The sequence below is a fragment of the Monodelphis domestica genome, chromosome 3 (assembly GCF_027887165.1).
Source record: "Monodelphis domestica isolate mMonDom1 chromosome 3, mMonDom1.pri, whole genome shotgun sequence".
Classification (NCBI taxonomy): domain Eukaryota; kingdom Metazoa; phylum Chordata; class Mammalia; order Didelphimorphia; family Didelphidae; genus Monodelphis; species Monodelphis domestica.
Genome location: NC_077229.1, coordinates 263,274,507 through 263,285,455, shown reverse-complemented (window position 1 = coordinate 263,285,455; position 10,949 = coordinate 263,274,507).

Here is a 10,949-nt window from a genome sequence, read left to right as displayed (position 1 = left end):
AACACTTTGTTAGGGATTTAATGAGTTCATTTCAAAAACTCTTTGGAAAAGACATGGAGAGAGGCACTCTAGGGAAGTTGCTAGAGAGAGGAAGAATTTGGAATAGAAGACATGCATGGGAAGGGCCATATCACATTTCTGAACTTACTTGAAATTCTGGAGATTGCTAAAATTGGACCACTTATATATAGGTGAGAGTTTTTTCTCTCTTCTGATTTGAACTGAGATCGTCTCATTCCCAAATGAGGAGCTCATTGACTCTTGTTTATTCTTTGGTATATTATATTATAATCTAGGCAACTTCTCTGATTTCTATTGCTATTTGATTCGATGAATAGATTTACTTGCTATTTGTTGTGGATTTTTGTGTTCCCAGAATTTGGTGGGAAGGTGATAAGTTGGTGAACATAAATTAAAGGCTACTGTGACTCTTAAGAACAATCAGGGAAGTGGCTTTCCTTTTGAACCCCATTCATATTCCTAAACTAGAGATATTAGAAGAATGACAGATAGATGTATTCCAGCCCAGTATCCCTCTTGGAAACTAGACTAGAGATTACCTAATTAATATAGTGGCAATGGAAGCATGGCTTTCCTTCATTTTCATCCTCTTCCTAAAAGTGGGTCATATTAGATCATATCTATCCATGGGACTAGAAAAAAGTCTATATATTTAGATAAGACACATACACATGTGTCTTACATATAGAAATAATATATTTGTTATTAAAAAATTTTAATAATACTGTTTTAAAATGTAAAAAATGAGTTTGAATTTGGCCTTAGATTTATTACTTGCTGTATGACTCTGGGAAAGTCTCTACACTGTTTAGCACAGTTTCATCATCTGTAAAATGAACTGAAAAAAGAAATGGCAAACTAAATTCAAGTATATTTGCTAAGAACACCTCAAAAACAAAGAGTCAGACCCAATGAACAATAATTAAAATTACATTGAGCAAATCAAACTTTCCTAGATTATATAAAGTTTAGAACACAGTCTAGAATTGAACATATTTAGTGTTTTGCTACAATAACATTAATGATGCTGTTTTTATTGGAGCTATGGCACAAAGAACTACTGCTACAAGCTTTAAATATTTTGGAAAGCATCTTGCAAACCTTAATGTGAAACATGGAAATTTTGAATATTAGAATCCTAGCTTGAGTCAGAAGACCTAAGTGCAAAACCTCATTTCAACACCTTTTTCCCTTTCTCTGGCCCACTTTTCATTATTTAATAAATAATTAAAAATTAAGATATAGTCTCCAGAGGTTTTAAATCATAACACTGGTCTTCTAATTACTATCTCTACTACTACTTCATCAGCAATTATTATCTCCAATAATTCAACATTGATTAGCTATTTGATCACTGACAAGCCACTCTCTGAACCCAATTTGACATAATGAGGTTGATTAGGGAACTTTCTGATATTCTTACTATACCAGTCTCACCCATCTGCTAAGAGAGTTTTGCAGGGGAATGACTGCTACACATGCCACAACTTGTAAGAGCCACAGGTGAGAGTTGAGTAAGAGGTGGATACCAAAGGTGGATAAACAACTCTGAAAAGAGATAAACAAGCTCTTAAGTCAGAGGTTGAGGTAATCAACAGGCTTCAAACCAATAGGTAAGTTAGAGGGATGTCTAGCCCAAGCATGTGAAGATTTCTCTTGGTGGAATGGGAAGATGAGAAGTGGACAAATCTCTCTTTTATTTCAGGCTTATTTTCAGTTAAGGGGATGTTTAAAATAGTGATTAGATCCAAAGCTCAGAGTCTGCTAAAAGGTTACAACCATAGTGGACAAACACAGTTGGTCCTAGGGACTTTAGTCTTACAGTGCTTAGAGCTTAGGTCAGACATAGAAGATGTCATGGTCATCCTCTAGTCTAGAGAAAGATTAGTGCCTTCTTTTTTTGGATTGTGTCACCTTGAACTCTGACAGTAATTCTTCCACCCCTAGAGGCCATGCTTATTCCTCTCTGCTAAATCAGAGGACATGGCTGGTTTAAAGCAAAAGCATTTAATGAAATAGCCAAGTAAGATTTGCAATATTTCCCATAAATATACTCACCATTATAGAGCACACATGAGAGAGGATGAAGTCTTGACAAATGAAGAATACATGTGAAGAAGGAACAAGTCACATCTCTGATGCTTTAAGGTGATGTCTTCTGGGGATGCTATCATATTTGTCTCGGGAAACCTTCCACTTGATCACTGTGCCATCTCTTCAGGAAATGTTTCTGTTCTGCTCACTGGGTCTTCTCCTAGTTAGGAATGATAGGAGTCTCTGCTGGGAGGTGGCGGGCAGGTAGGATGGGTGGCTAAGAGAGTGGCTGGACACAGATGACTGGTGCCTTTTCTTTCTCTGGCCCATTTTACATTATTTAAAAAATAATTAAAAATTAAGATACAGTCTCCAGAGATTTTAAATCATAACACTGGTCTTCTAACTACTACCTCTACTATTACTTCATCAACAATTATTATCTCCAAAAAAAGAAAAATGTGAGTGGCTCCAAATATCAAATAAAAAAATCATTAATTGGGGCAGCTAGGTAGCTCAGTGGATGGAGTGTCAGACCTGGCATTGGGAGAACTTAATCTGATCTCAGACACTTTCCAGTTGTGTGATCTTGGGCAAGTTACTTAACTCTAAATGCCTAGCCCTTGCCTCTCCCTTGCCTCTCTTCTGCCTTGGAATAGATACTCAATATTGATTTGAAGACAGAAGATAAGAGTTAAAAAAGAAAAAGAGAGAAAAGAAAATATGTAACAGTTGATACAGGAGTCATGGGAAAGGAAATGATTGTTTAGTAGCATCCAATTTTGTGATAATAATAATAATAGCTAACATTATCTTATTTGATCCTCACAACAACAGAGACAGAGGCTATAATTATTCCCATTTTATAGAAGAAAAAATTGAGACAAAGTGATTGGACCAGGATCATATAGCTAATAAATCTCAGAGGCTAGATTTGAATTCAGGTCTTCCTAGGTCCAGATCCAGCACTCTATCCACTCCACCAATGAGCTGCCCCTACACAGCTAACATTTATGTAGTGCTTACTATGTGTTAGGGACTTTACTATTATTACCTCATTTGATCCTCATCCCAAATCTGTGTATCTTCTGGCAACAATGTTAACTATGTGAATTCTCTATATGTTTTTGTATTTCTACACGGGGTCTTGTAGATCCTTTGCATCTTTGCATGGGGTGAAAATGAAGAGTCTCTTGTACCTATGTTACACTTCTGGAGTTTGTGCAGAAGCTGGGGATCCCTTTGTCTCATGCTTGTTGAAACCTAGAAATAAGTTATGCCCTGAATATACTAGATGACTTTCCTAAAGAAATTCAAAGTGGTGGTGACAATCCACCCAAAGATCATTTTCTTCTTCCTTCAGGATTGTACCAAGGCCATGTAAACATGGTCTTTGGGGGCCCTGGGCTCTCCACCAAAACAGAGAAAAATCAGTTGAACAGCTGAATGAAATAGATTGATAAGTAAGAGGTCAACATTTGCCCAGAGGACACTTAATTTGGCAGTTTTAGCTATCTGAAAAAAAAAAGATGATTATAAGCAAAAAGAACATTAGTCACCTGCCCCCAAGTCACAAAATCCTGATGCCAAGGGAAATCTGGTGACTTATCCAAGGTCATATAACAAAGGAGTAGAAGTTCCAGGACTATAAAGCTGAGGAGGAGAGTCTATTAAAGGAATCTCCATTTTGGAATTGCTATTTCCCGTTGATTTCTAACTTGAGTTCTGCCCTGTTCCTGAAAAGGAGGGGTGGGGGCAGGAAGTGTTACCTCAAAATAATGGCATCACAACTAAAATGTATCAAATTCTTTTATGTTACAGGTTTAAAGAAAAAAAAAAACAGTAAATATTTCCACTTAAAATCCTTGCTGGATTGGCCAGTTTAATGATGTGGGTACTCCCATTGACCTTTTCTCTCTCTCTTTTTTTTCTTTTTAAAACCCTTACCTTCCATCTTAGATGTAATACTGTGTATTGGTTTCAAGGCAAAAGAACAGTAAGGACTAGGCAATGGGGATAGAGTGACTTACCCAGAGTCACCCAGGTAGGAAGTATCTAAGACCAGATTTGAACTGTAAAAATAAATTGGTGAGTTATAAAGATAAAATATTTAGATAGAAAAAGTTCCAATATATTTTCAAAACTGTGATACTTTTGATAGATGTAATCTAAAGTATCCTCAGTGATGAAGTAAAGCTCAAATGTGAATTTCACTTCATGGCCAGGTGCAAGGATGCTAAGGAGACTCTTATTATAAAAAATAAAATGTTTATTGAAATATATAAGGATAAATAAAGGATTTCTAATTCTAAGGGATTCTAAATCCACCCAAATAAACTCCCTGCTTCCGCAAGGAACCGCTTCTCCTGTGTTTCACAGGATACACTAATCCTCCCTCCCTGATAACCCAAATTTATACTATCTAAATAAAAACTACCTCTATTATCCTTATAAATCTTAACTTCACCTTCAAATTATAAAATAGCAAAGGTTATCTGGTTGAGTCTCAACAAGAATCCAGTTAGGACTCCGAGTCTGTTGAGACTCAGAGTCCAAACAAAAGATCAGTTTTTTCTTTGGTCTTCTTAGAATTAAACAATCTATAAAAACCACAATAAATATTCAATAGTGTTTCTCAAGTTGGGAAAGGAAAACACTGAGCTCCTTCAGATCTTTCCCTCAGGCAGAGAGAGAGGCAAAGATGTTACCTCCTCCAGCCCTGAGAGAGAGTCTCTGAGAGTGTGTCTCTGCCAACTGCCAGAGACCAACTGTCAACTGCCAGAAAGAGTAATTGACAGTGTGTAGGGTCTCTCTGAGATTTATGGGCTGGTAGGCATGGACATGGATATGGACATGGACAGCTTTGTGCCACAATGGACAAAGTGCCAGGTCTGGAGTTAGGAAGACTCCAAATCTGGCCCCAGACACTCATTAACTGTGTGACTCTGGGTCAGTAACATAACCCTCTTGGCCTTGGTTTCCTCATCTGTCAAATGAGCTGGAAGAGGAAAGGGTAAATCACTCCAGTGTCATTGCCAAGAAAACCTTGAACAGGGTCACAAAAAGTTGAACTAAACAACAACAGGCTAACCCAATAGACTGCCCATGGATGAGCATGGGTTATGAGATGAATTCATGTCCTAATTCAGACAATATATAGTCCTCATTCTTTTGGGTTTTCTATGTGAGACTTGCAAATATTATATCTTTTGAGCAATTGCTGATCTCATCAAAGAGGATTCTTAGTGCTCTGGGACTCACCTTTTTGGCATAATCTGGATTTATTGTAGAATTTTCCCTATGACCATCACTAATGGCTTTGGTCAGTCTGTGTCTTCTGCTTTTATTCCATCAAAACTCATTTTAATGTCACTTCTTCAGCAGTCCCTTCTTGATGCCCAAAGGGGCTGGTATTTCTACTTTAAAAGTGCCTTATATTTATTTACTTTGAAAGAAACTTGAGGTGGGCATACCAGGCGGAAGGCTATATGTAGCAGTTTGAGTGAGAGGCAATAGCCTGAAATAATCACTTCATTAATGCTTTTTTTTTTTAAACCTCTTACCTTCTGTCTTAACATTGATCTGTTCTAAGGCAAAAGAGCAATAAAAGTTAGGCAACTGGGTTAAGTTTCTTGTCCAGACTCACACGGCTAGGAACTATGTGAGGTCAAATCTGAAACCACGACCTCCTATCTCCAGGACTGGCGCTCTATTTACTGAGCCACCTATCTGCTCCCATCAATGCTTACTGTGAAACTAATTGCTTGATGCCAGATGTTTATACTATGAGGATCACTGGACAGTTTTCTCTATGTCTGCCCAAAAAGTTCTCAAGGATTCTCAAAGAATCCTTGCTTATGCTCTTAACATATTCGTAGAAGGCACCCTGTTTGAAGAGAGTGTCCAAGGCAGTGCTTTGATCTGCTAAGATAAGTGCTTTTTAAAAATAAAGACTGTATAGGAAAATATCTCCAACAAGGGCCTAATTTTTGAACTTTTTTGTACTTCATTTTGTTGTTGTTGTTGGCTTTTCTTATAAAGTAACAATTTTATGTTTGTTTTAAATAGAAAAAAAGGTATTTGTATTTTTTCTTAATAAATTTTAGTTACATTTTATTAGAGAACTAAAGAAAAATTTATATGAATTGAGTAGGTATTCTATGGAGGATTTATGGAAAGAAAGAAAGAATGAGAACATATAGATGGATAGCATAATCGATAAGGATCACTTTTTAAAATGTTTCCTTATTGATGCTTTTTGTTTTCAATCCATATTTATTTTAAAAAAATCTCTCACTTCCCCTATATAGCAAGCCTAGCCTTATAATAAAGATTAAAAAAGAAAATGAAACAAAAACGTTCTGCTTTTCTCTTCCTGGTTGTATTTCTGATTTCACTGATGGACTCAGCTTCTGACTCTGGAGCTTCTCTTAGCAACTGAGGCCTTCTTACCCTGGAATATCCCTCCATCATACTGTTGGTCAGTTGTTTTATTTGTGGCCAACTCTTTGTGACACATTTGGGGTTTTTATGGTAAAAAAACTGGAGTGGTTTTCCATTTCCTTCTCTGGGTCATTTCACAGATGAGGAAACCAAGACAATCACAGTTGTTTTTTTTGGTTGGTTGTTTGTTTTTTTTTTAAGTCATTTGCCCAGGGTCACATAGCTGTTAAGAGTTTGAGTACAGATTTGAATTCAGGAAGCTGAGTCTTTCACTGATGAATGGCTTCTGGAGGGCTTTCATTTCAGGGAGAGGCCAAAGCCAGCCATTCATTTTCCTCCTGGATATGTTTTTTATTCCATGGACTTTATCACCACAATATGGTGGGTACTTTCTCTCTTAGCTTCTCTTTTCATCTTTTTTTTTTTAAATATGTTATCTTTCCCCACTAGAAAATAAGCACCTTGAAGTTAGATACTGTCTTTCTTATTGCTTATATTTGCAACCTCAGGCCTTAGTACAGGGCCTAGCATATAATAAGAGACTAATTAATGCATATTGGATTATTATATTTTATTATTATATTATGGTAGTATTATTGTATTGACTGTAAAACCAAACAACATATACCAATAACCACCTGGTTGATTTTTTTCTTCTTATAATACTCTCTTAGATCTTTTCCATTCTTTTAGAATCTCATTCTAAAGGATATATTAGTGGGCAAGGGACATGAATAGGCAATTTTGAGATAAGGAAATGGAAACTATTAATAAGCACATGAAAAAGTGTTCTAACTCTCTCATTATTAGAGAGATGCAAATCAAAACAACTCTGAGGTACGACCTCACACCTAGCAGACTGGCCAATGTGACAGCAAAGGAAGATAATAAAAGTTGGTGGGGATGTGGCAAAATTGGGACATTAATGCATTGCTGGTGAAGTTGTGAATTGATTCAACCATTCTGGAAGGCAATTTGGAACTATGCCCAAAGGGTGATAAAAGAATGTTTGCCCTTTGATCCAGCCATAGCACTGCTGGGTTTGTATCCCAAAGAGATAATAAGGAAAAAGACTTGTGCAAGAATATTCATAGCTGCACTCTTTGTGGTGGAAAAAATTGGAAAATGAGGGGATGCCCTTCAATTGGGAAATGGTTGAACAAATCGTAGTATCTGTTGGTGATGGAATACTATGTGCTCAAAGGAATAATAAAGTGGAGGAATTCCATGGGAACTGGAATGACCTCCAGGAATTGATTCAGAGTGAAAGGAGCAGAACCAGGAAAACATTATACACAGAGATGAATACACTGTGGTACAATCAAATGTAATGGACTTCTCTACTTAATAGCAATGCAATGACTCAGGACAAGTCTGAGGGACTTATAAGAAAGAACACTATCCACATTCAGATAAAGAACTGTGGAAGTAGCAAAAGAGAAGAAAAACAATTGCTTGATCACATGAGTAGATGGGGATATGATTAGGAATGTAGACTCTAAATGATCATCCTAGTGCAAATATCAATAACATGGAAATAGGTATTGATCAATGACACATGTAAAATCCAATGGAATTGAGCATTGGCTATGGGAGTGGGGTGGGAGAAGGAGAGGGAAAGAATATGAATCATCTAACCATGGAAACATTTTCTTAATCATTTAAATAAAATTTAAAAAAAGGATATATTGGAAATTTATTGCTGAGGTGTTCAATAGGATGTTGACTTCTACCCAAATGTCTTTTTGTGCCTATTTGGGCAGGGTCAGAATTGGGGGGTATCATGTTCTTCAGTACCTTATTTCTTTGCCATCTTTTATACAACAAAGGACTATTAAAAATATGGGCATGAAGCACCATATTTGGAGAAGGATGCTGACAAGCTATAGCTTGTTCAAAAGTAAGGTGACCACGATAATGAGAAGATTCTAAAATATTCCATCCTCATAGAAGAAACTGAATCTTTAGCTTAGAATCCAGTTTGGAACATGTGGGGATCAGCAAGTTTGTAAACACTTTTTAAATATTTTAAGAGTTATGTTCAAGAGGGATAGGCTTATTTGAATAGATGAGAATGAAAGTATGTAGCTGTGCTAGGAATAGAAGAAATAATAGCATTTATGTTGGAAACTATGGAGTGTCTCTTTATAACATGGTTGTTCACAGCCCTCAGATCCTGTATGAATCTATAGAGGTGCTTGCCATCGGGCCCCCTTTTTGGTTTTTTTAATGGGCAGGATGGGTGTGTTATTCAGATTTACATTAATGAGTTTATTACTGGGGTAATACCCTCAATTTCCTCTTTTTAGAGGGGATACTGAGGAATGGAAGGAGGTAGTCTAGATTTAGTTTTAATCTGCACAGGACCAGCATCAAAATTATCTATTTTATTGTTCATAATATTCTCTATGTCTTATTTGATCATAAATTCTTCCTTTGACCTTAAGTCTGAAAGGTAAACTTTTCCATGTTCCTCTAATTTGTTTATGGTGTCATCCTTTATTTCCAGATCTGGTATCCACTTTGACTTTGTCCTCATGTATGGTGTGAGATGTTGGTCCATACCTAGTCCCTGTCCTACTGCTTTCCAGTTTTCCCAGAAGTTTTTATAAAAGAATGAGTCCTTTTTCCAAAAGCTTGAATCTTCAGGTTTATTGAACATTAAGTTATTATGGACATTAACTGCCATGTTTTGATTGTGTAATTTATTCCATTGATCTACCACTCTATTTCTTAGCTGGACCAGATTATTTTGATGATTATCTCTTTATAGTATAGTTTGAGATCTGATACTGCCAATCTTTGTCCTTCCATATTTTTTCTATTAATTTCTTTGATATCCATGGCCTTTTTTCTTCTGGATGACTTTGTTATTTTTCTAGTTCTATGAAATAATTTTTTAGTAGTTTGATTAGTATGACACTGAATAGGCAAACTAGTTTAGATAGATTTGCCACTTTCACTCCATTGGCTTGGCCTATCCATGAGAAAATAATGGTTTTCCAATTGTTTAGGTTTGATTTTATTTATGTAAAGAGTGTTTTGTAATTGTGTTCATATAGTTTTGGGGTTTGTTTGGTAGGTATATACCCAGGTAATTTATATTATCAAGTTATTTTGGATGAAAATTCCTCTTCTGTATCTTGCTATTGGATTTTGTTGATGCTAAATAGAAATGCTAAAGATTTATGTGGATTTATTTTCTATTCTATGATTTTGCTGAAGTTGTTAATTATTTTTATTAGTTTTTTGGTAGATTCTCTGGGGTTCTAGAAATATCATCATATCATCTGCAAAGAGTGATAACTTTGTTTCTTCATTGCCTATTTGAATTCCTTCCATTTCTTTTTCTGATCTTACTGATATGGAGAGCATTTCTAGCACGATATTTAACAAAAGTGGTGATAATGAGCATCCTTGCTTTACCCTGATCTTATTAGGAAGGGTTTTAGTCTATCCCCATTATAGATAATGCTTATTAATGGTTTTAGAGAGAAGCCATTCATCACTTTAAGGAAGGTTCACTTCATTCAAATGTCTTCTTAAGCTTTTATAAGGAATGGGCATTGTATTTTTTCTAATGATTTTTCTGTAGTTATGAAGTAATCATATGATTTCTGTTGATTTTTTAATTTAAATGATCAATTATGCTGATGGTTTTCCTAATCTTGAACTAGTGCTGTATCACTGGTATAAAACCCACCTGATCTTGCTGTTTCAATTTTGTGATATAACGTTGCTAGCATTTTACTTTAAACTTTTGCTTCAGTGCTCATTAGACCATAACTAACATTTATGTTATGTTTACTATGTGCCAGGTACTATGCTAAATACTTTTCAATAAACTTAATTTGATTCTTACAATAATCACGTGAGGTTTTTGTTGTTTTTGTTCAGTTGTTTCAATCATGTCCAATTCTTTGGCGGGGGGTGAGGGGTGGGGATTTTAGGATTAAAAAAATTAATTTGTATTTAATTGTTTTTTAATTTGAATTTTTATTTAGAAATTCTTTCTGTGGTTACATGATTCATGCCGTCCCCCTTTCTTCTTCCCTCCCCCCATCCCAGAGTTGCATGTCTAATTCTTTACAATCATATGTGAGACTTTCTTGGCAAGGATATTGGTGGGTTTGCCATTTCCTTCTCTAGCTTATTTTACAGATGAGGTAAATAGAGTTTAGTGACTTGCGCAATATCATACAGCTAGTAAATGTGTAAGGCTGGATTTGAACCCAGAAAGATGAGTTTTGCTGACTTTAAGTTCTTTGAGGTAGGTGTTATTATTATTCCATTTATACAGATGAGGAAACTGAGGTAGTGGTTAAGTGATTTGTCTAAGGACACACATCTAATAATTAATTGTCTAAGTTTAGGTTTGAACTCAGGTATTTGAAGATTGGATTTGGCTCTCTCCTGATTATAACAATGAAAATACTTAGTTCTTTCTTTAT